We start from the raw sequence: 21,254 nt of genomic DNA, 5'->3' as shown, positions 1-21,254 counted from the left end.
CGTTGGTGCACCGGCTGAGAGCAACGTACACGCCCTCGTTGGTTGGTTGGTTCCTTATGTCATGGCGCGTACCCACGCGGGGGATTGGCCAAGAAGCTGCCTGTAATAATTAGGCTGTGACCCGGTTTATTTTAGAGAGAAAAAAAAAGAAGTACGAGAAAAAACATTGAGAGTAGAAAAAGAAATCTTTGGATAGAACAGGATTGTCAGGAAAAAAAAAACTTGCGAATGAAGGCATAGCTATCTAGCAGGGCATCCGGCCTGTCGCCGCAACAAAGGAATGAAAGGCGATCACGACATCTCTGTGGCAATATCCTATGACGGAAGCACTCAGGGAAAGAATAACGGTTAAAGATAAAGGGAGATTCAGCCGATTAAACGTGTATTCAAGGTGCGTGCGTCGCATCTAGGAAAAGCTGCGATCGTCTTCGCAGCTTTGTCTTCTTCTCCTTCTTCTTCTTCAGCGGTTCCCCTACGGGAAGATGACGACGGTGGTTGGATGCGAAGCTATCTCGTGATGGATTCTTTGGTTGGCCAATCCCTAGGGGCATCCTGCCAAAATCATCATCAGAAGCGCTGCGGACGGGGCGAGAGCAACGTACACGCCCTCCTCTTCGCAGCTTTGTCTTCTTCTCCTTCTTCGTCTTCAGCAGTTCCCCTACGGGAAGATGACGACGGTGGTTGGACGCGAAGCTATCTCGTGATGGATTCTTTGGTTGGCCAATCCCTAGGGGCACCCTGCCACAATCATCATCAGAGCCGCTGCGGACGGGGCACGGACGCGGGACATCCCCCCGAGCAAGAGACGCTAACATCCTCCTCTAAAGTTTTCAGTTCGTCGTTTCCGTTGACGTTCAGCTTCGCGTGCCTTCGTTGTATCAGTAGCTTCTTGACGTAGTTTGAATGAGTCAAGGACATGAGGCGCGTTCGTAGCACTTGCTCCTGTCTCGGTTTTGTAGCGCAGTGGGAAGAGCGCCGCGTACCTCCCGTTGCGGCCAGAGTCGGGGGATCGAAACCGGGCGCCGCTAACTATTTCTTTTTTATATAGTGTAGGGGGAGAGGTGCGGACGACGGACGGAAGCCAGACATAGCCCCGAGCAAGAGATGCTTTGCATCTGATATAGGCAGGTTTTTGTATGTAATGTACGGCAGAGACAATTCAAAATGAACCTAACTGCAGGTTACGTTAATGCGATGGCCACTTAAACAAAATAAACCCCGGAAATTACATTGAAACACGTAAAACCACACTTTCGATAAAACGAACGTAGGGGGTTCAATAAAACCGCATTCGATAAAACGATGTTCAATAGAACGGGAATTTTTTCGATAAAACGGCGTTCGATAAACTGTCTGGTAACCGTCGCCGGTGTATTTTACGCCTAAGCACACGCTAATCACTGGTTGCCGGTCTATGCGTACACGATATGGGGGTGGAAGCGGGGTATACCGCACGCGCCGCCAGGATTCATGCCCGTACCGATGACCCGCCCTTCGTGCTTGTGGGATATTTAAACGGGAAAGTCTCACGAATCAATGCGAACTGTCAGCTGTTCTCCGTGCACAGCGTTTTGAGCTTGTGTCGGTGTTACAGTCTCAGTAAGATGGTCTACACGGGGAAGGAAACGGACATGTTCGACGCATAGAAGGGATCTCGAGTCATTCCCGGGCAATGGGACGGACGTATGTCATTTGATCGGAGGAAGAAGATCGAAGGAGCGTGGGACAGCACAGAAGCGTGAACGGGCGCGACAACAACGCAAAGCCGCTGCCGCCGCTGTTGCAGCCGTTGATGATTGATTGTAGGGTTTAACGCGCCGACGCAACGCGGGCGATGAGGCGCGCCGTAGTGGAGGGCTCCGGATTAATTTTGACCACCTGGGGATCTTTAACGTGCGCCGAAATCTCGTACACAGCTGTTGCAGCCATTGCAACGGCGGCTGTAAACCCTACAGGATGAACAGCAAACCCTGTAGGATGGACAGCTACAAACCCTACAGGATGAACAGCAACTTGCCCGTTTGGATCACCGACGTGAGCAAATATTTCTTGTTTAGCTTGAAGGGCTTCGAGAGCGACACTTTCGCCAGTGTCTGGCACTTTAAGCATGCGCACATAACCATTTGCCAGTTGATGAGTGAAGGGTTGGGGAGTGGAAAAAAATTACACCATCTTCCCGTGGGGAACCCTGATGAGGATGCGAAGCATCGTGGCGGTTCCGTGTGGTTCCATTGTGTTGCCGTTATGTTGAGTGATCTGGTTTTTACTAGCGCCAGAGGGAATTCCGCTTCCGGGTCCACACCGGTGGCAAAGGCACGCAAGTGATGTTGTGTTACGGTGAGTAGGCGGTGGTTCTCGAGGCGCCGAAACTCGTCCATCATGTTCTTGTCGATGTTGTCTCTGTGGTAGAATCGGTAGTCTCCGTCAGCTTTGGTGAGGTAAAGGTTGTTGACATTGGTGCACCGGCTGAGAGCAATGTACACGCCCTCCTCTTCGCAGCTTTGTTGTTGTTGTTGTTGTTGTTCCTAGATAATATTGGCGCATACCCAATCAGGGGATCGGCCAAACATCAGTCGTTAATTTGAATGAGATTACTGCCTAGGTGGATGATTCAAAGAAAATTAGAAAAATTTGGAAGCTTTTTTTTTCTTGTGTTGGAGGAATTGAGTTTGGAATTTGGTCAATATTGAAACAAAAAAAAGGAAATAAATAAATAAATAACTAAATAAAGAAAAATAAGAAGAACAAGGAGAAGAAGAAGAAGGAGAAAGGGAGAGGAGGAGGAGAATAATAAATAAATAAAATATTCAGAAATGGATGCTTTTGGAGAGCTCAGGTGAGGTGCCAGAATAAGATGCGAATTAGGTTGTAAATCTTTTGGAATTTTCTATGAAGCGCAGAAGAGCAGAGCAAACATCCCGGCGGCAATATCCCGTTTCTGAAGCCCCAAATGATAAGAGAGCTGGCACTGATAATGCCAACCCCAGGCGATGAAGCGGCACTTGAAGGAGCTGACGTCTGAGGCTTGAAAATCGTCGACATGACAAAAGGAAATGGTCGACAGACTCTTCTTCATTACAGTAACTGCACATGGCAGACTGCGCCAGACGAGACCTGTGGAGGTATCTGTTCAACTGGGGCACACGACATCGAAGGCTCGTTACAATCGCCTCCAGGTCGCGTGAGGGGCACCAATTCGGATTCCAGGAGAATTTTAGATGAGAGAAATCTTGCAATGACAGTAAGACTGATTCGTGCTGCCCTTGCAGCTTCAACAATCTACGGAATCTTACGGCGGCTAATAAAGGCGTTGTCTCAATGACATCGACAACAGGCCCGGAGAGTGCTACCCTTGCCAGTGAATCTGCGGTCTCATTAAAGGTGATTCCCGCATGCCCAGGGACCCAAAGAAGGTCAACTTCAGTAATATGAGGTGGCAGAAGGGATCGAAATGTCCGTAGAAGAGGTGAGTCTTTAGGAGAAGAAAGGGCTAAGCCTACGGATAGGGAATCTGTAATTATAAGTGGAGACGACACCGATATGTCAAGCTTTCGTAGTGCCAAGACAATTGCCAAGAATTCCGCATAGAATATAGGGATATAATCCACCAGACGAACCGAAAAGTACCAATTTAGGGAAGGGGAAACTATACCTATTCCGGATTTTTCATCTCGTTGAGAAGCATCTGTATATATGATAGTACCTTGCTGAATTGAGGCCAAATGATCTTGCAGGATACTATTGAGCAATCGGGCAGGTAGCATTTTAGCATTTTGGGGAAAGATGTTCCGGAAGTTCACCGTTATCGTATGACCCCTATCAAGAGATGGAAGAATGTTATTGAGCGCAACCCCTAATGGAGACACCAAGCTTTGTGCTAGAGTAACTTGCGGTCGACAGGACCTGGGCCACTGGGCCGCCAAAAACACAGCTGGCTCAGCTACAAAGATAAATTGTGCCCTGTTCACCCCCGCGCCATAGGCTCTCAGGAAAGTATCCACAGTGAGTATTCGAAATCGGTGTATCAGAGGGGGAACTCGGGCTTCCAAATAAAGTAACGCATTAGATGCGTTTTTAGGTAGCCCTAAACAGCAGCGAAGAGCCTGGCGTTCCAGAAGAACTAGGCGATGGATCTTATACGTAGCAGCACCCGAGAATAGAACACACCCGAACTCTAAAATAGGCCGCACGTACATACGGTATATCATCAGAAGAGATTCACGGCGCATTCCCCTCTTTCTATGGCTGAGGCGCCTCAACATGCCCACAGCACGTGCTCCTTTAGTAGCTATACGCTCTATATGTGGACTCCAGTCAAGCTGGCTGGTGTATACTACCCCAAGGTATTTTAAAGAATCAACCTGGGGTATGATGTGCTGACGGTAACAGAGAGTTATATTAAAGGAAAAAGTGGACTGAAATGCTAGCACAGAGCATTTCCTGGCATTTATAGTGAGAGAGATGCTGTCTAGCCAGGAATCTAAAGTATTCAATTACGACTGCATTCAGACGTGTATGTCAGAAGCAGACGCGAAAAACGCGATATCGTCGGCATAAACATAAGTCTGGACACCCGAAACCAAAGGGACTGAGCTTAACAGGATATTAAAAAGAACCGGTGAAAGGACAGCTCCCTGTGGTACACCTCTTTCCTGCCAGTGCCGAGAGGAACAAATGTTACCCCTCACACACCAGAACTGCCTGTCCTTTCGGAATTCACACAGCCATGCTATAATGTATCTAGGGAAATTTAATTTCTCTAAGCGAGACAATAACACCGGGTACTCCACGCTGTCGTATGCTTTTACTATATCCAAGGTCACTAGAGCCGCAACCTGTTTATATCGACGGGCAAGTTTTATACGACTTTCAAGGTCGATGTGGGCACTCCAAATAGAACAACCTGGGCGAAATCCAATTTGACTTGGGCTGAGGATATTATACTCAGACAAAAATTCCATAATTCGGTGAAGCAAAATCCGCTCAATTAGTTTTACTACGTTAGAAGTCAGAGAGATAGGCCTGATATTATCAACAGCGAGGCCCTGACCAACATTCTTCTGTATAGGAAGAATTTTAGCTAACCGCCACCCATCGGGAATCCATGCATTCCTGAGAGAATAATTAATCATACTCAGCAAGTCATCCGGTGCCTGATCGTATAATAGTTTTAACATTTCAGTAGTAATATGATCCGGACCAGGGGCCGCAGCTGGCATTTTCGACATAGCATCAAAAAGCTCCGCATGCGTAATTTCTGCGAAGTCCTCTCCCACTATAAATGGAGGAGACGAGGTAGCTAGAGAAGACGAAAAACGAATTTGCAGACCCCTAGCAATCAGCTCTAGAGACTCGGAGATTTCACTGGAAGAAAATACCATAGAGTCTGAATTTTCAGATTGGGAAACCGCTTTCCTTGACCGAAGAAATCGAAAAAGGGCCCGCTTATTAGTGCGTTCAGAAAGAATTGAGCAGCGGTGACAGTCGTAGGCCTGTTTGGCATTAGAAACTGCTCGTTTGAACATCGCGGAATGATACTTATAATTGCTCTTTGTCTTCTCGTTCTTCTTCTTCTTCGGCGGTTCCCCTACGGGAAGATGACGACGGTGGTTGAACGCGAACCTATCTCATTATGTCTTCTCGTTCTTCTTCTTCTTCTGCGGTTCCCCTACGGGAAGATGACGACGGTGGTTGAACGCGAACCTATCTCGTGATGGATTCTTTGGTTGGCCAATCCCTAGGGGCATCCTGCCACAATCAGCATCAGAGGCGCTGCCGACGGGGCTGGTTGAGCTGCAAGGCGCGTGGCGCTTCCCGCCACAGCTTTCCCACGGGAAATTCAGCATCCCCCTCTAAAGTTTTCAGTTCGTCGTTTCCGTTGACGTTCAGCTTCGCGTGCCTTCGTTGTATCAGTAGCTTCTTGACGTAGTTTGAATGAGTCAAGGACATAAGGCGCGTTCGTAGCACTTGCTCCTGTCCCGGATTTGTAGCGTAGTGGGAAGAGCACCGCGTACCTCCCGTTGCGGCCAGAGAGTCGTGGGATCGAAACCGGTCGCCGCTAACTATTTATTTTTTTATTGTGTAGTATCGCGGAGCTGTGGGTGTAAGGAGGAGAGTTGCGCATGCGCAGTGTGAGTGCGGACGGCGCAGACGCCGACGAGGGACAGGCCACCGCTATAAGATGCTCCGCATCTAAAAAAAAGGGGGGGGGGGGGAGGGGCGTCTATTGATTGATTGTGGGGTTTAACGCGCCGACGCAGCGCAGGCGATGAGGCGCGCCGTAGTGGAGGGCTCCGGATTAATTTCGACCACCTGGGGATCTTTAACGTGCGCCGAAATCTCGTACACACGGGCGTTTTTGCTTTTCGCCTCCATCAGAAAAGCAGCCGCCGCGGCCGGGAAACGAACCGGAGGGGCGTCTACACGCAGCTAGACTTTACATCGTCACTGATGACATAACGTTCTGCTGGCCGGACGTTTAAAGTTGGACGTAATACGGCCCATTGCGGCCTGTCTGGCGTTCTTCTTGGTCGAGCGCAGTGGTTTGGTGTGTTACAAAGACAGTAAGGTGCCTACGACGCCGAATGGAATTAGGCAGCCTTATGTTTGTGCGCTTGAGTGACGCTCGAGTCCTTGCAAGTTTCATTCAGCTAATTGGCAAGGAAATATGGTCAATAGCAAATTGCAAAGAAACGTGTTTTGTTTCGTGCACTCCGCGGACTGCGTCCAGCTTCGCAGGTCTTCCCATAGAGTTTCTTACAGTATACACTAGAGAGGAATCTGGCGCTAGCGTCTATGCGGCTCACGTCAAGGTCGTCTGTGTCGTCATGGGCCGCCATTATACATCGCGCTCGCCTTAGTTTCATCATTGGCTTGGATTGAAACGTTTTAGTGACCGCAAATTTAAACAAAGTGCCACAAAAACGCGAAGAATAGTGTGCAATTATGTAAGTGGAAAATAAAAACAGGCTGTTTTAAAACTAAGGAAAATAGAAGTAAAGCGCATTTTTGCCGGAACGGTTGTGCCACTTGTGCGTGCTATCCCGCAGGCCAAGGTTGTAGTTACGAACAATGTTAATATTTGGGGAGGAAGCTCATTAGAGACTGTGATTTTATTAATTTTACCATTATCTCAAATAATAAGTTGTTTGAAAAGTTTCGTAAGTTGTTTGAGCGTGCCTATGAAAACGTTGTCTTCGTGGTGAACCGGTGCACCGCGACCGCCAGCTAGTTTAACAAGAAAAAAGAAAACGTGGCGTTAAACAGTCGTGGACGATGACAAGATAGGACGCATACAAGCGCCCGTATCTGCCGTATCTTGTCTTCGTCGAAGTACGTTTTGTTTCTTCTTTTCGTCAGCTACAAATTTCGCGGCGGCATATTACCCGCGCAGTGATACGTCCTTCGAATGCGGCATGAGCAACGTCAGGTGCGATCACGCATTGCCTGCTGTTTCACTGAACACGGCTACCACAAAAACGGGAGGATTTCGGCTTCCTTGTAGCTCGTAAACGTGTTCATGCATAGTGAAGAAAGCAAATCCCAAAGAACCGCTTAAGAATCCAATTGTCATGCCAAGCCCAAGCCAAAAAGGAGGTCTTCCCATGACCCCCATGACGACATGGCTTACGAGGCGCAGTTTCCTCTCTAGCATACTTACTAAGAAACTTACTAGGAAACTTACTAAGAAACTTACTAGTATACTTACTAAGAAACTATTAATAAAAGGGTCATCAAAACTATAACCATCCGTAATTTTTTTCCGTACGCCCACTGCAGCATGTTACTTCTGATTGAACTCCAAATATCCTTCTTTTCCTTGGAGCGAAACGAGACTATACCAAACTCTGCTACCTCGTATGTTAGAGATACGGGGACCTGTAAATGCGCAGATAAACAATGCTCTCTGAAACAAAGTAAGTTTTGTCGAAAACCTTTTGAGGCAGAGAAAGCGTTTAGTATATCGAGGCGTTCAATGAAGGCATTGTATTCCGAAGGTGTCAGTCATGGGATGTCAGGTTGCGCCATGGAGCCCCAGTCCTCGTGCCGCTTCGCGCCGCCTCTTGCTACCCAAGAATTCGATAGCCTCAAAGAGGACGTCCATTTCCCCCCCGCTTCGACGCATTGGCAGGGCCACGAAGAGGGCCATTTGTTGTTGTTGACTGTCCCACCGCAGGAAGAGCGCCGAGGGGTAAGCGAGATCGAAAAGAGAAGGAGGCCTGACCATCACTCTTTTCGATTGCATCTCCTGGCCATCCGAGGGGCCAACACACGCGCGCGCGATGGCCGGCAGCATCGAACACTCGTCCCCCTCCCCTCCTCTTGTCGCCACCACCCTGCGTTGCCGACACTTGAAAACGGAGGAAGGGGGGAGTCTCCGGTGGCGTCAAGCGGCCGTGCCCGCGCATCGGCGGCCAACGTTTAGCGCGCGTCGCCAAGCGCGCGCACTGCACGGGAGCGCAACACCAAGAGCGCTCCCGCGGTGGCCGATTGGCGCGACTGGTTTTCCAACAATGGACGGTGGCACGCTCTTTTGTGGGCCGCGTGCTGGGCGCTGTTCGAGCTTAATTAAATTAGGCGCAACCCCCGTCTGCGTCCCCTCCGGCAGCGGGGGCGCGGGTCGGCCCGAGCCTCTGTTGCCGCTACCATTACTCATTGTAGCGGCTCGGAGCCACCCTGGACGGGGACCCCGCGGTCGGCCGTCCGGCGGGAAGCGCCCGCGCGTAGGCGGGATCCCCCCGACCCCGCCCCGGGATCCTCCGTCGTGCTCGCCCGCGCTGCAGCCCGCAATGTGTGACGACGCCGTGGCCAGCGGCGGCGGCAGCACGCCAGACGGGGATTTAGCCACGCAGTCTGTGGCCTGATATCGCTCCGCCAGTGCTAACGAGCGACGGGGGACAACGTCGTCACAGACATTTGAATGAACTTCGTGCTAGAGGAAGCAATGTGTCCGTTTGGAGCGTGTGTCGTAAGCTTAACGCTCCTCACGAAGCCATACGTGACTAACATGGACGGATTGCACCTTCTCCAGATCGTTATAAAGGCATTTAAGCGTGCAATGTGTTTTACGATATATATAAGACCCCTGTACCAACACAAAATCGTTGAATGAGTACAACCTTTCGATGATGACTGAAGGATTAAAGGTGGGCTTAAGCCATTGCTTCTACACTGGCGTGCTTCATTAAGGATGTGTCGCCTTCTTCACGGACAATTCCCCTCCCCCTCTTCCCCTCAGAGAAGGAAGATGGAGTAAGAGGCGTAGGAAGTACCTTTACTGCGTCCAGAGGAAAGGCCGAGTTAGGGCGAGGTTACTAACGCTTTAAAGATGAAAGTTTGCTTGGATCAGGCACCAACATTTTCACCCTCTTCTCCATCCCCGCCTCCAGCCCTATTCTTAGACATCTTTGGCGTGATGCTGCTCCATGTGCGTCCCTTTACGTTTACTAATAATTTTGTCCACGGAAAATTTAGCGAACTTTATTCAACATTTTTTTTTTTTGAGCTGAACTGTGCCTCACGGTACAATTTGTATGGAAGGGATGGCTACAAGGTGTATCAAATGGTAGTGGACAGAAATCTTCTTGTCACGGAACTTTTTACACAAAAATTATGACAAGGAAGTCACAGAGCGTAATTTTAGAAACGTGTTCAAGTTGTCGCTTCAATTTTTCTTTATTACAGTCAAGTTAACCCGTGGCTTTGACCTTAGTCTTAACCGAAAAGGGAAGGAAGTTTCAGCGCACAAAAACAACTGCACTTCTCAGGTGCCTATAGACACTTTCCAGACCAAATATTGGACCATAATTTTCTCCTGACCCCCCATTAAAAACCTAACTGAAGTATGTCTTTTGCCTTCCGACACTTTTCGGCGCCTCAACGCTTTCCACAGACGATCTTTATATACTGATACGGCATTTTTTTCGCAAACTTGTCGGCCGACCTACCTCAAAGGGCCCATGTATAGAGAATAGAAGTTTAGTTCCTTAAATATATTGCTGTGTCCCGATAGCTGTGTCCCGAAATTATACCCCGCACTCCAAACAAATGATGGAGATATTAAAGGGGCGGTGCAGACAAAACACAAGTTTGGTCCATTCGAAAGATTGCCTCGTTAGAATCATATTGACACCACCTTTAACTTAAACTTCGCTCAAATAGCTACATAATTAGGAAAAAAAGTAATGTACATGTGACTCACTAGCTCATTTCCCGCATTAGAACATATGACGTCATATGCCCAGTCGCGCGATTGGCTGAGGTCGGTAAAAGCAAACGCAAGTTATCCAGGGCTTATAAGCTTGCAGAACGAGCCATTTTCGCTTGAGTGTAATGCATATTCATTTTGTAGCATTAAAAATGGTGGTAGGAAACAACGGAAGTTACCAAAGTACACGTAAACATAGAAGTACCAGTGCGCACTGCTGTAGGTACTGCGCGCACTATGCTTCTCATAGCTGCACAGAAGTGCGGCGCTTCGGGGTTGCCTCGGACGAGAGTGGCCGATTAGCGTAAGTGACATTGCCTTACGCTACCATATTTCTCGAACATGCCCCGTGTTTCACGAAACGATTAATACCTACCGCAACAAAAGCAAGCCAGGCGCAAATATGGTCAGAAACAAAGCAAATGCGAATAGCGGTGCGGAGCGGTATGGTGGCGTCATCTAGGAGGACTGACGGTAAACAAGGCTCCGCAGTATCAACACACCGCGCCTCCGCTCTAGCCCACCCGTGCCGCAGTCCACTGCAGGCTGAACAGCGGACTTGAAGTTCGTTTGAAGACCCGTTCATGTGACGTTAAGGAAGACGTCATGAAACACACGATTTGGCGGGAGAATCAAGATTTTACCTTAAATTGAATAATTTCTCGGTGAATCGAGCATCACTTGCTGCCGGACAAGCGCTCCCTTCGAATAAAACAAACTTGCATGGCCCCTCAAGGCAAGCAGATGCAGCAGTGCTCGCTTCCCAGGTACTTCCCCGCTATTTCTCTATTACACGTTCGAGAGTCTTGATTGTGGGACGGGTGGTCGCCGGCCTTAGCTACTGCCAAGAAACATGACTGGGCAATTGTAGCGGGGCCTCTAGTTCCGCTTGATCGTGTCACTCGTACGTGAACACTCAGCCAACACAGTGATGACTATGCGAAGGAAAGTTTGACATCCACTTGAATGCAGTCGTACGGCTGCAAAGGAAAGCTATACAGCTTTCTCGGAAACTTCGCAGTTGAAGAAAAATTCGTCCTGGTCCAGGATTCGAACCCGGGACCACCGCTTAACCGGAGCAGTCGCTCTACCAACTGAGCTAACCAGGAGGCTAGTCGTTTGCAGCGCGAGAGCGAATTGATCAACAACTCGAAGGGAAGGACAGGTGTTAATCAATTAATAGTTTGAGAAAGCTGTATAGCTTTCCTTTGCAGCCGTACAACTGCATTCAAGTGGATGTCAAACTTTCCTTCGCAGAAACTTACTCCACCTTGGGGATTTTCCCTACATCTTGTTGATTAACACACTGATGACTATCTTTGTAGTGCTGGGCTATATTACCTCGCGCTTGTCTATATTACGTCACCGAAACGCAAAATTTGGAAGTTTTGAAACATTTCCAGCGTTTTTTTTTTTTTTGTGCTAAAAAAACATCTTTCGTGGCTTGAACAGAGTCGAGTAACTTGCGAAAAGCTGGTCTTTGTTTTTCGACCTAAATAGAATATTATTCTATAGCGAATAATATAGTATAACAGATCGCAAAGATACTAGACAAGTGTTCGTTGCATGCAGTAGGCGCTACCCCCAAGCTAGCTTCCACGCATCACTGCTGTGTGTGCGGCGGAGCCATCATCTGTACATCCACTCGCTGAGGACAGGATAATCAATAATTAAATCAATCAATCATTGTACACAGAAATCACGACGACGAGAGTGAACAACAAAAACAACAACAATATAAAATAATAATAATAACAATAACAATAATAATAATAATAATAATAATAATAATAATAATAATAATAATAATAATAATAATAATAATAATAATAATAATAATAATCAATCAATCAATCAATCAACCTTTATTTTCGGTGCCCAGGAACAACCCTAGGGTCTTGGTACTGGTACACCATACAAAAAAAAACACTACAATTAAGACAAAACAACACACAAAAACTATATGTATGACATAAACAATAAAGTAAAAATAGTTACAGAAATCTTAGAAAGCAAAAAAGGAAAAAAAAAGAACAGAAAGTCAAAAAAGAAAAGGCAGGCTTAGTGTTGCAAGCCATGCCACTCGGCCAGCGAAACGTTCAGTAGATGTGAAAAATAGGAACTATACAAGCAAATATTGAATCAACATGACATAGAGTATACGTATGTAACCAAGGTTTTCTAACAACATATTAGGAAGTTCCAAAAAAAAAAAAAGGGGGGAAAAGCTTCAGCATTACCAACACTGACACTAAAACGTACAAATATTCAAGCAACACAAAACAAGAAAAAGTGAAAAGCAAGCAAGAACAGTTTGCACATAATACATAGGGTACATAAATTTGGAATGACATAAAGGACTTAAGCTACAACAGTTTTCAACTCATTAGAGAACAAAGTAAAGGAGCTCTGGAATATATCAAGCCGAACGGAATATTCATTATATGCACATTGTATTCGGCAGATGGACGAGCGTCGACAATTTAAAGCAACTGGTCTGAAAGCTGGAAATTTTCTTAAAAGTTTATTTGGCAAATTGACATTGATAAGTGTAACCAAATCGTCACACAAAATATTACCATGAAGAAGTTTATAGAGAAAGATAATATCAGCTCGCATTCGTCGACACCGAAGGAAAGGAATGCTTTTCAGAAGAGACATGATGCCGTTTGCGTCGTCTTGCACATGACGGAAGCGGTGCTTAAAGATAGAAAGGAACTTATTTTGAACCCTTTCGATACGGTCACTATTGGACTTGCAAGTTCCATTCCAGACAACAGACCCGTATTCAAGAAGAGGTAAGCAGAGAGCCGAATACAACTTTAAGAAAGGTAGCGGACCTTTAAACTCTCTAGAATACCTGCAAACAGCACCCAGACAACGAAGAGACCGACGGGTAATTTGTGCAATGTGGGAAGAGAAAGTCAGAGAAGTATCAAATAGTACTCCCAAGTCTCGAATTTCAGTCACCCTCGGCAATGCAGTGCTTGCAATTTTATAAGAGTATTGCAGCTGTTGAGTTTTTCTACTATAGGAGACAACTTTAGTTTTTGAAGGGTTCAAGATAAGGTCGTTTTTGGTGCACCAACGATGGAATGACGCTATATCAACCTGAAGAGAATTACAGTCCTGAACACTACGCACTTCTCTAAAGATTTTTATATCATCAGCGTACAACAAAAAAGAAGAATTTTGAATGGCAGAAGCAACATCGTTAATGAAAATGGAAAAAAGAAGGGGACCCAGAACAGAGCCTTGGGGTACACCACTGGTTGCTTTGTACCTAAATGATGTTTGACCGTTAACACTTACATAGCAATATCGCTCCTTGAGATAACAACGTATAAGACCCACCAAAGAAGCGTGTACATCTAACAGAGTGAGCTTTGCAAGCAATAACGAGTGGTTGACAACATCAAAGGCTTTGCTAATGTCACAGTAGACCACATCCAGTTGGCTTCTACCAACGATTGCTGGGACAGCCTGCTCCATGAAGCATACAAGGTTCGTGGAAGTTGAACGACCACGCATAAATTCATGTTGATTAGGAATGAGGACATGTTTAAATGAGAAAGACAAGACCGTATGAAGAGATAACTCGAAAATTTTAGAGGCAGAACAAAGCAGCGAGACAGGCCTATAGTTTATAGCATCAGTTTTTAGGCCTGACTTGAAAACAGGGAATACGCGAGAGATTTTCCATGAGCGAGGAAACGTTCCCGACCGGAGACAGTTATTAAATATTGAAGTGAACACAGGAACGAATATATTTGCATATGTTTTTAGGATTGCAGCAGGAATACCATCTGGCCCACAAGAAAGCGAGGGCTTGAGCCGCTTGATGCTGGTCCGAATGATGTTCTCGTCCAGTTGTAAACAACCGGAGTTCTTGCCCTGGTGACAAGGGGCGCTGCTGTTGTCACTACCACCGCTAATCCCAAAAAAAAGAAGAAAATTGACGAGCAAAGCAGTCGGCCACCTTGACAACCTCATCTCCGTTGGAGTCTAGAAGACGAATAGAATCTTTAGTTGTACTAGATCTAGAATTAATGTATTTCCAGAAGGCTCCCGGTTGGTGAGTTGCTTTAGTTTCTACCGACGCCAGGTACGAAGTATGATCACGTTTGTGCAATATTTTACATAGGGCACGTAGGCGCCGGAATTCCTGAGCAAACTGGTTGGCACCAGAGCGCTTCATCTTTCTGTGCGCACGTTCCTTGAGTTTCAGGGCATCCCGCAATTCAGAAGAAAACCAGTGTGGAAACCTGAACCTCCTGGGTAAATATTGCGGGATGTATTCCTTCATACCCGAAAGCACAATCTCTGTGAAACGGTCGACTTGTTCATTGACATCAGTGTGGTCAATGACGGTCGACCAAGGGGCAGCGGAAAAGTAGCCATACAGCCCAGCATAATCTCCCCTGGCGAAAGCGTAATGAGGTTGCGTGTTGTTGGAATTTACGGAACGGTGGAGCAATGAAGGGAGGCAACAGGAAATAGAAAGAGGAGGATGAAATCTGTCCGGTATTACTAAAGAACAATCAGAGTGCAACACACTAACGCCATCAAAGTTCGAAAAGCACAGGTCCAGAATATTTCCACTGCAATTTTTTATGCGATTACACTGTGCCATAGAAGTGAAAGCCAAAAAATCTAGCAGCCTATTACCCTTCTGTTCAATGTGGTGGTTGTAGTGGGAACAAGTTAGCTGGCTCCACTCCACGCCAGGAGCATTAAAATCTCCAAGCAGGAGGACTTTGCGGTTGCCATGAGTGATAAGCACCTGCTCAATGGAGGAGATTAACTTATTGAACGCCTCAGGAGCTACATCAGGAGGAATGTAAAAAACACCAACTAGAAGTTTTTCAGTTTTAGAGAAATGAATTTCGACCCATAAAGACTCATCTGCGTTATCAATATCGCTACGTAGCACACACGGGAGAGATTTGTCAACGGCGAGAAGGACCCCGCCCCCTTTTTGTTTGCATCCCGTTAAAGCACGATCATTACGATATACATGGTAATTTTGAGGAAAATAATCACTGGATAAGATATCAGGGCACAACCAAGTTTCAGATATAGCTATTAAAGGAAAGCAAGAAGCCAGAACGTTACCAAAAAATTCAGTCGCCTAATAATAATAATAATAATAATAATAATCAATCAATCAATCAATCAATCATTTATTTAATGTGCCCAGGAACAACCGAGAGGTCTTGATGCTGGCGCACAAAAAAAAGAAAAAAAAACTAAGAAGAACACAATAGAACAAGATGACTGTTCAGAAAAAAACTATCAGAGACACAATGCGCACAGAAATAATAGGACGACAGGACAAAAGTAGATTAACACAGTATGAGAAATAGCTAATGATAATGACAAAAAGTCAGATAATATACATACATACATACATACATACAACAATGCGCCAGATAAACTAAAGGAGAAGGATAGAACAAATTGCACATGTGATGTTATCTTATAACGGTAGAAACCTTGGAGGAAAACGATAACTGTGACCCATCAAAAACATCGAGGTCAAGAAAATAAAAATTATAAAGACTTTGTATCCTGTTGAGGGTTGAGTGCTGAGAGAGGCGGATAGTTACAAGAAACGGCCTGCTCTCTCTTGTTTGCTTACGCGGAATCCGAAAATTAATACTATTGAGCAGTATAGGACAGGATATAGTACCATGAACGAGCTTGAAAAGAAAGAAGAGATCGGCGCGATTTCGCCGGCAGCGAAGTGAAGGCAGTGACAATAGTTCAACGGTGTTACAACACGAGCCAGAGTCATTTTTAGCGAAGCGATGGTTGTAAACGCTTAGAAATTTTTTCTGGACACGCTCAACTACGTTACTTAAGGAATTAGAGATGCCATTCCAGATCACAGATGCATACTCAAGTTGAGGAAGACATATTGCGGTGTACAATTTGCGGAGTGGCATAATAATAATAATAATAATAATAATAATAATAATAATAATAATAATAATAATAATAATAATAATAATAATAATAATAATAATAATAATAATAATAATAATAATAATAATAATAATAATAATAATAATAATAATAATAATAATAATAATCAATCAATCAATCAATCAATCAATCATGTTTATTTACGTGCCCAGGAACAGCCAGAGGCCTGGGTGCTGGCGCACGGATAGTTACATGAAAACAAAATACAAGAAACATATTGAAAGAAACAAACAAGCGACAACACAATAATAATAATAATAATAATAATAATAATAATAATAATAATCTTTATTGTCCTTCTCTTTACAAAGTAAAATGGCAGGCCTGTCGAAGCCAATATAGGCTTGTGTGACTAGGCCTGGCAAGCCGGCGAAGCGAAAAAAGAAGGCAATAGAGTACATGGAAATACCAACATGCGAACAACAATATTTACGAAATCAATTGACTAAACAGAGCGTAAGCAGAACATAACAAAATCCTCACAGAAAAGATATCAGAATCCACATTAGTACGCACTTCCATAAATACAAGACGCATATATACTTGTATATGTCAAACAAAATGACAGGCACATGAATTAACAAAAGGTCAACAGGGCTTTTTTAAGTTGTTGTTTTGATTGTGCAGCAAGGACTTCTTGGGGTAAATCATTAAATAATTTTGGGACATAAACACTTCTACGTGCCATACCATACGACGTACGGGAGCGGGGGACTGAAAAGCGGGGCTGATTTCTTACAGGCCGGGCAGACTTGACTTCATGCTTAAAATCAGGCAACCAAAAATGTTTAACAACCACTGTTTCAATAAATAAAGCATCAAATGACGGCAAATTAAAAGTTTTGAATATATCCTGCACATCTGTCAACGGCAATCCATAAGTGATAGACATCAATATATTTTTCAATAGGCTGTTCACGCAATAATAATAATAATAATAATAATAATAATAATAATAATAATCAATCAACCTTTATTTTCGGTGCCCAGGAACAACCCTAAGGTCTTGGTGCTGGCACACCATATACAAAACATTAATAAAAGAAACGTAGAACAGCACGGCACAAGACACAAAATCCTCGATATGAAAAAATAAAGTAAAAATACTTACAGACATTCATAAAAAAAAAGCAAAAAAAAAACAGTATTGCAAGCTATGGCCCTCGGCCAGCGAAACGTTCAAGGCACTTGAGAAAAAGAAATATACAACAAAATACACAGTGCATATGATAGAGACAGAAAGAGATAGAAACGAGAGATTAGATTTCTGAAAAGTTACACTGCAATAAAGTATTAGCGTAAAACGAGCGATGCCTTTGCAATGTCCCATCTTGTCGAGACACAGAAAAAACATAGCAACACGTTTGACAGAAAAATAGCGAAAAAGCAATGGCAGGAGTATATAAATAATAATAATAATAATAATAATAATAATAATAATAATAATAATAATAATAATAATAATAATAATAATAATAATAATAATAATAATAATAATAATAATAATAATAATAATCAATCAATCAATCAATCAATCAATCATGTTTATTTACGTGCCCAGGAACAGCCAGAGGCCTGGGTGCTGGCGCACGGATAGTTACATAAAAACAAAATACAAGAAACATATTGAAAGAAACAAACAAGCGACAACACACACACAAATTGAAGTAGCGAAAATTACAGAAATAAAGCACAGGCGGAGCCTGGGTACAGGTAAAAAAGAAAAAGAAGATGCCTTTGTGGCTCAGCTTATTGTAATGAATACACAACAAGCAGAGAACAAAGTTTAACAGTAAGACGACAAAAACAATGACAAAGTATAGAGACAAATGATAAGACAAGCATGATAAGTAAACAGTTTCAAAAACAGGCAACTATATTGGTTAAACAGAACCACAGAGAAACGAAATTTCAGCAATAAAAAAAAGAAAAACGAACGACAGAGATATCATAGATGTTTAACATACTGTGTTCAACAAATCAGTACGGTAAATTGTAAAGGAGCCTTGAAAGATGTCAAGGCGTTCAGAGAAGCGGTTGTAGCAATTCTGTATTCTGCGCACAGGAGAATGATTGGAGTTGCGCGCAGCGGTCAAGAAAGGGCGATGCGACCTGGTGGGCCTCTGTGGAACACTAAACTCTAAACAGTTAAGCAGGTCTGCGCAAGAAAGGTCACCATGAACAATTTTGTGAAGAAATGTAAGGTCTGCACGCATACGTCTGCAGGTCAACGAAGGAATGGAAGGAACTATGGGTAAGTCAGAATCAGGACCCGGACTGTGATTGTGATGACGGTGCTTAAATATGGATAAAAACTTCTTCTGCACACGTTCTATTAATTCACTACTAGATTTGGAGATGCCGTTCCAGACAACAGAAGCATATTCTAACTGGGGGATACATATTGCATTGTATAGCATTAGAAATGGATCTGGAGAAGAGAATTCCTTTGTAATCCGACACACATTTCCAAGACTTCGGAGCGCTCGCCGGGTGATGAGCCTAATATGAGAAGAAAAAGAGAGGGTACTGTCGAAAAGAACCCCGAGGTCCCTAATCTCCTCAACCCTTTGCAAAGGAGCTCCCGCTATACTGTAGGAAAACAGTAGACGATGGGTTTTCCGGCTGTACGTGACAACCTTTGTTTTAGCTGGATTTAAAATTAGACAGTTTTTGCTGCACCAGACCGATAATTCCGACACATCCCTCTGCAAGGCACAGCAGTCCTGAAAACTGCTAATGTGCCTAAATAGTTTGACATCATCAGCATAGAGAAGAAATGAAGATTTTGTTAACACTGTTGACACATCATTGATAAAGATAGAAAACAATAGTGGACCCAGCACAGAACCCTGAGGTACACCACTCGTTGCAGTGTAAACACTAGACCTTTTGAAGTTTACATCTACGTAAAAGGACCGGTCAAGGAGATAGTTGGACAACAAGGCAACAAGACTTACATCAACACCGGACATAGTAAGCTTGTTAATTAATAATTTATGGTTCACTACATCAAACGCCTTACTGAGGTCAAAATAAATTACATCCAACTGGCCGTTTTCACAAACTGCAGCCGAAGCCTGAGTCATGAAGCTTGCAAGATTTGTAACCGTCGATCGACCCGAGAAAAAGCCGTGCTGATTTGGTATCAGAACGTTCTTGACGCAGGCAGCAAGAACGTTGTGCAGAGCTGACTCAAAGAGTTTTGAGGCGACACAAAGGAGTGAGATTGGGCGATAGTTGGTAACGGCTGACTTATCACCAGACTTAAATATTGGAAAAATTCGAGCAATCTTCCATGCACGAGGAAATTTGCCGAAAAGCAAACAGTTATTATAAATGGAAGTTAAGACAGGCACAAAAATGTTGCCGTAAGCCTTCATGAGGGCTGCTGGAATTCCGTCTGCACCACAGGAAAATGACGGTTTCATCCGTTTAAGGCTATCATTGACAAGTTTTTCATCGAACATAAGTGTACTAAAATTAGACATATTATTAAACGATAGGCGTTCGTCGGGACCATCTGGCAGTTGAAAGACAGAATGAAAGTACTGAGCAAAGCTCGTGGCGACATCCTCAACCTGTTCCCCATCGGAATTAATCAGACTAATGTGTTCTTTAGACGCCTTAGAACGGCCGCGTACATACCTCCAGAAGTCAGCCGGTTTCTGAGACGCAGAAGCCTCTAACGACTCTATATAGAGCTGGTGGTCACGCCGGTAGAGGCTTTTACAAAGTGAGCGATACCGACTAAAATCCGCTTTCCACTTGTCAAGCCCAGACCGCTTGGCCTTTTTGTGGGCACTGTCCTTAAGTTTAAGCGAACTTCGAAGTTCTTTAGAGAACCAGTGGGGAAATTTGGAATGAACAGGCTTATAAAAAGGGATGTACTTTTCCATGCCACTCCTGACAATTTCGGTAAAACGTCGAACCTGTTCGTCAACATCATTGACATCAAAAACACTAGACCATTCAGCAGATGAATAAAAGTGATAGAGCCCAACATAATCACCACGCTTGAAAGCATATCGCGGGACTGCACAATCGTCAACACCACCATAGCAATGCTGGGCAGCGACAGAGACAGAGACAATAAGAGGGGGGTGAAACTTGTCGGGGCGTACAAGAGATATTTCGGAGGCACACACTTGTACGTTTTTCAAGTTCGAGAAGCACACATCTAGGACATTACCACAGAAGTTTTCTATGTGGCAGAACTGCTGCAAGGAGGTGAATGATTGAAAATCTAATAACATGGTGCATTTCTGCGCTGCATAATGGTTTTTATGCTGAAATGAAAGACTGTTCCAGTGAATACCTGGGGTGTTGAAGTCCCCAAGTATAATTAGCTTATGGTTGTAGTGTGAATTGGAAACATTTTCAATAGATGTGAGCTTGAGATTATATTCAGCAGGTAAGATATCCGGGGTTATATAGAATGCACCGATGAGCAGCTTCTCGCCCCTCTTGAGGCCTACCTCAAGCCAGACTGATTCCTCAGTCTCGAGGTCTGCACGCCGCACGCATTGCACTGAGCGATCGATGGCAATGAGAACACCGCCACCCTTTTGCTTAGGCCCAGTTAACTTTCTGTCACTTCTAAAAATTTCATAGGTCGGAGGAAAATAGTCGGAAGATGAGATATCATCGCAAAGCCAAGTTTCAGTAATAACAATAGTAGAAAATTTGGAGCACACAACATTTCTAAGAAATTCGGAGGACTTAGTACGTAGACCCCGAGCATTTTGATAATAGATGTCGAGAGTGTCGTTCTTACTGGTCATTCTCAGAAGTTTCACAGCTGTGCACCATGCCAGGGTGGAGCTTGCCTTGGAACGGCTTGAAGAGGCAGCCCTTTGGCCACATAGACGGGTCGCACAGGCCCATAATAATAATAATAATAATAATAATAATAATAATAATAATAATAATAATAATAATAATAATAATAATAATAATCAATCAATCAATCAATCAATCAATCTCTTTATTATAGTGCCCAGGTACAGCCGTAGCCTTTGTGCTGGCGCACTTAAGAAAAAGACAGACGACGACACAA

The sequence above is a fragment of the Haemaphysalis longicornis genome, unplaced genomic scaffold (assembly GCF_048455015.1).
Source record: "Haemaphysalis longicornis isolate Haplotype H1 unplaced genomic scaffold, Haemaphysalis longicornis Haplotype H1 scaffold_1, whole genome shotgun sequence".
Lineage (NCBI taxonomy): Eukaryota > Metazoa > Arthropoda > Arachnida > Ixodida > Ixodidae > Haemaphysalis > Haemaphysalis longicornis.
This window is presented reverse-complemented; position numbering follows the sequence as displayed.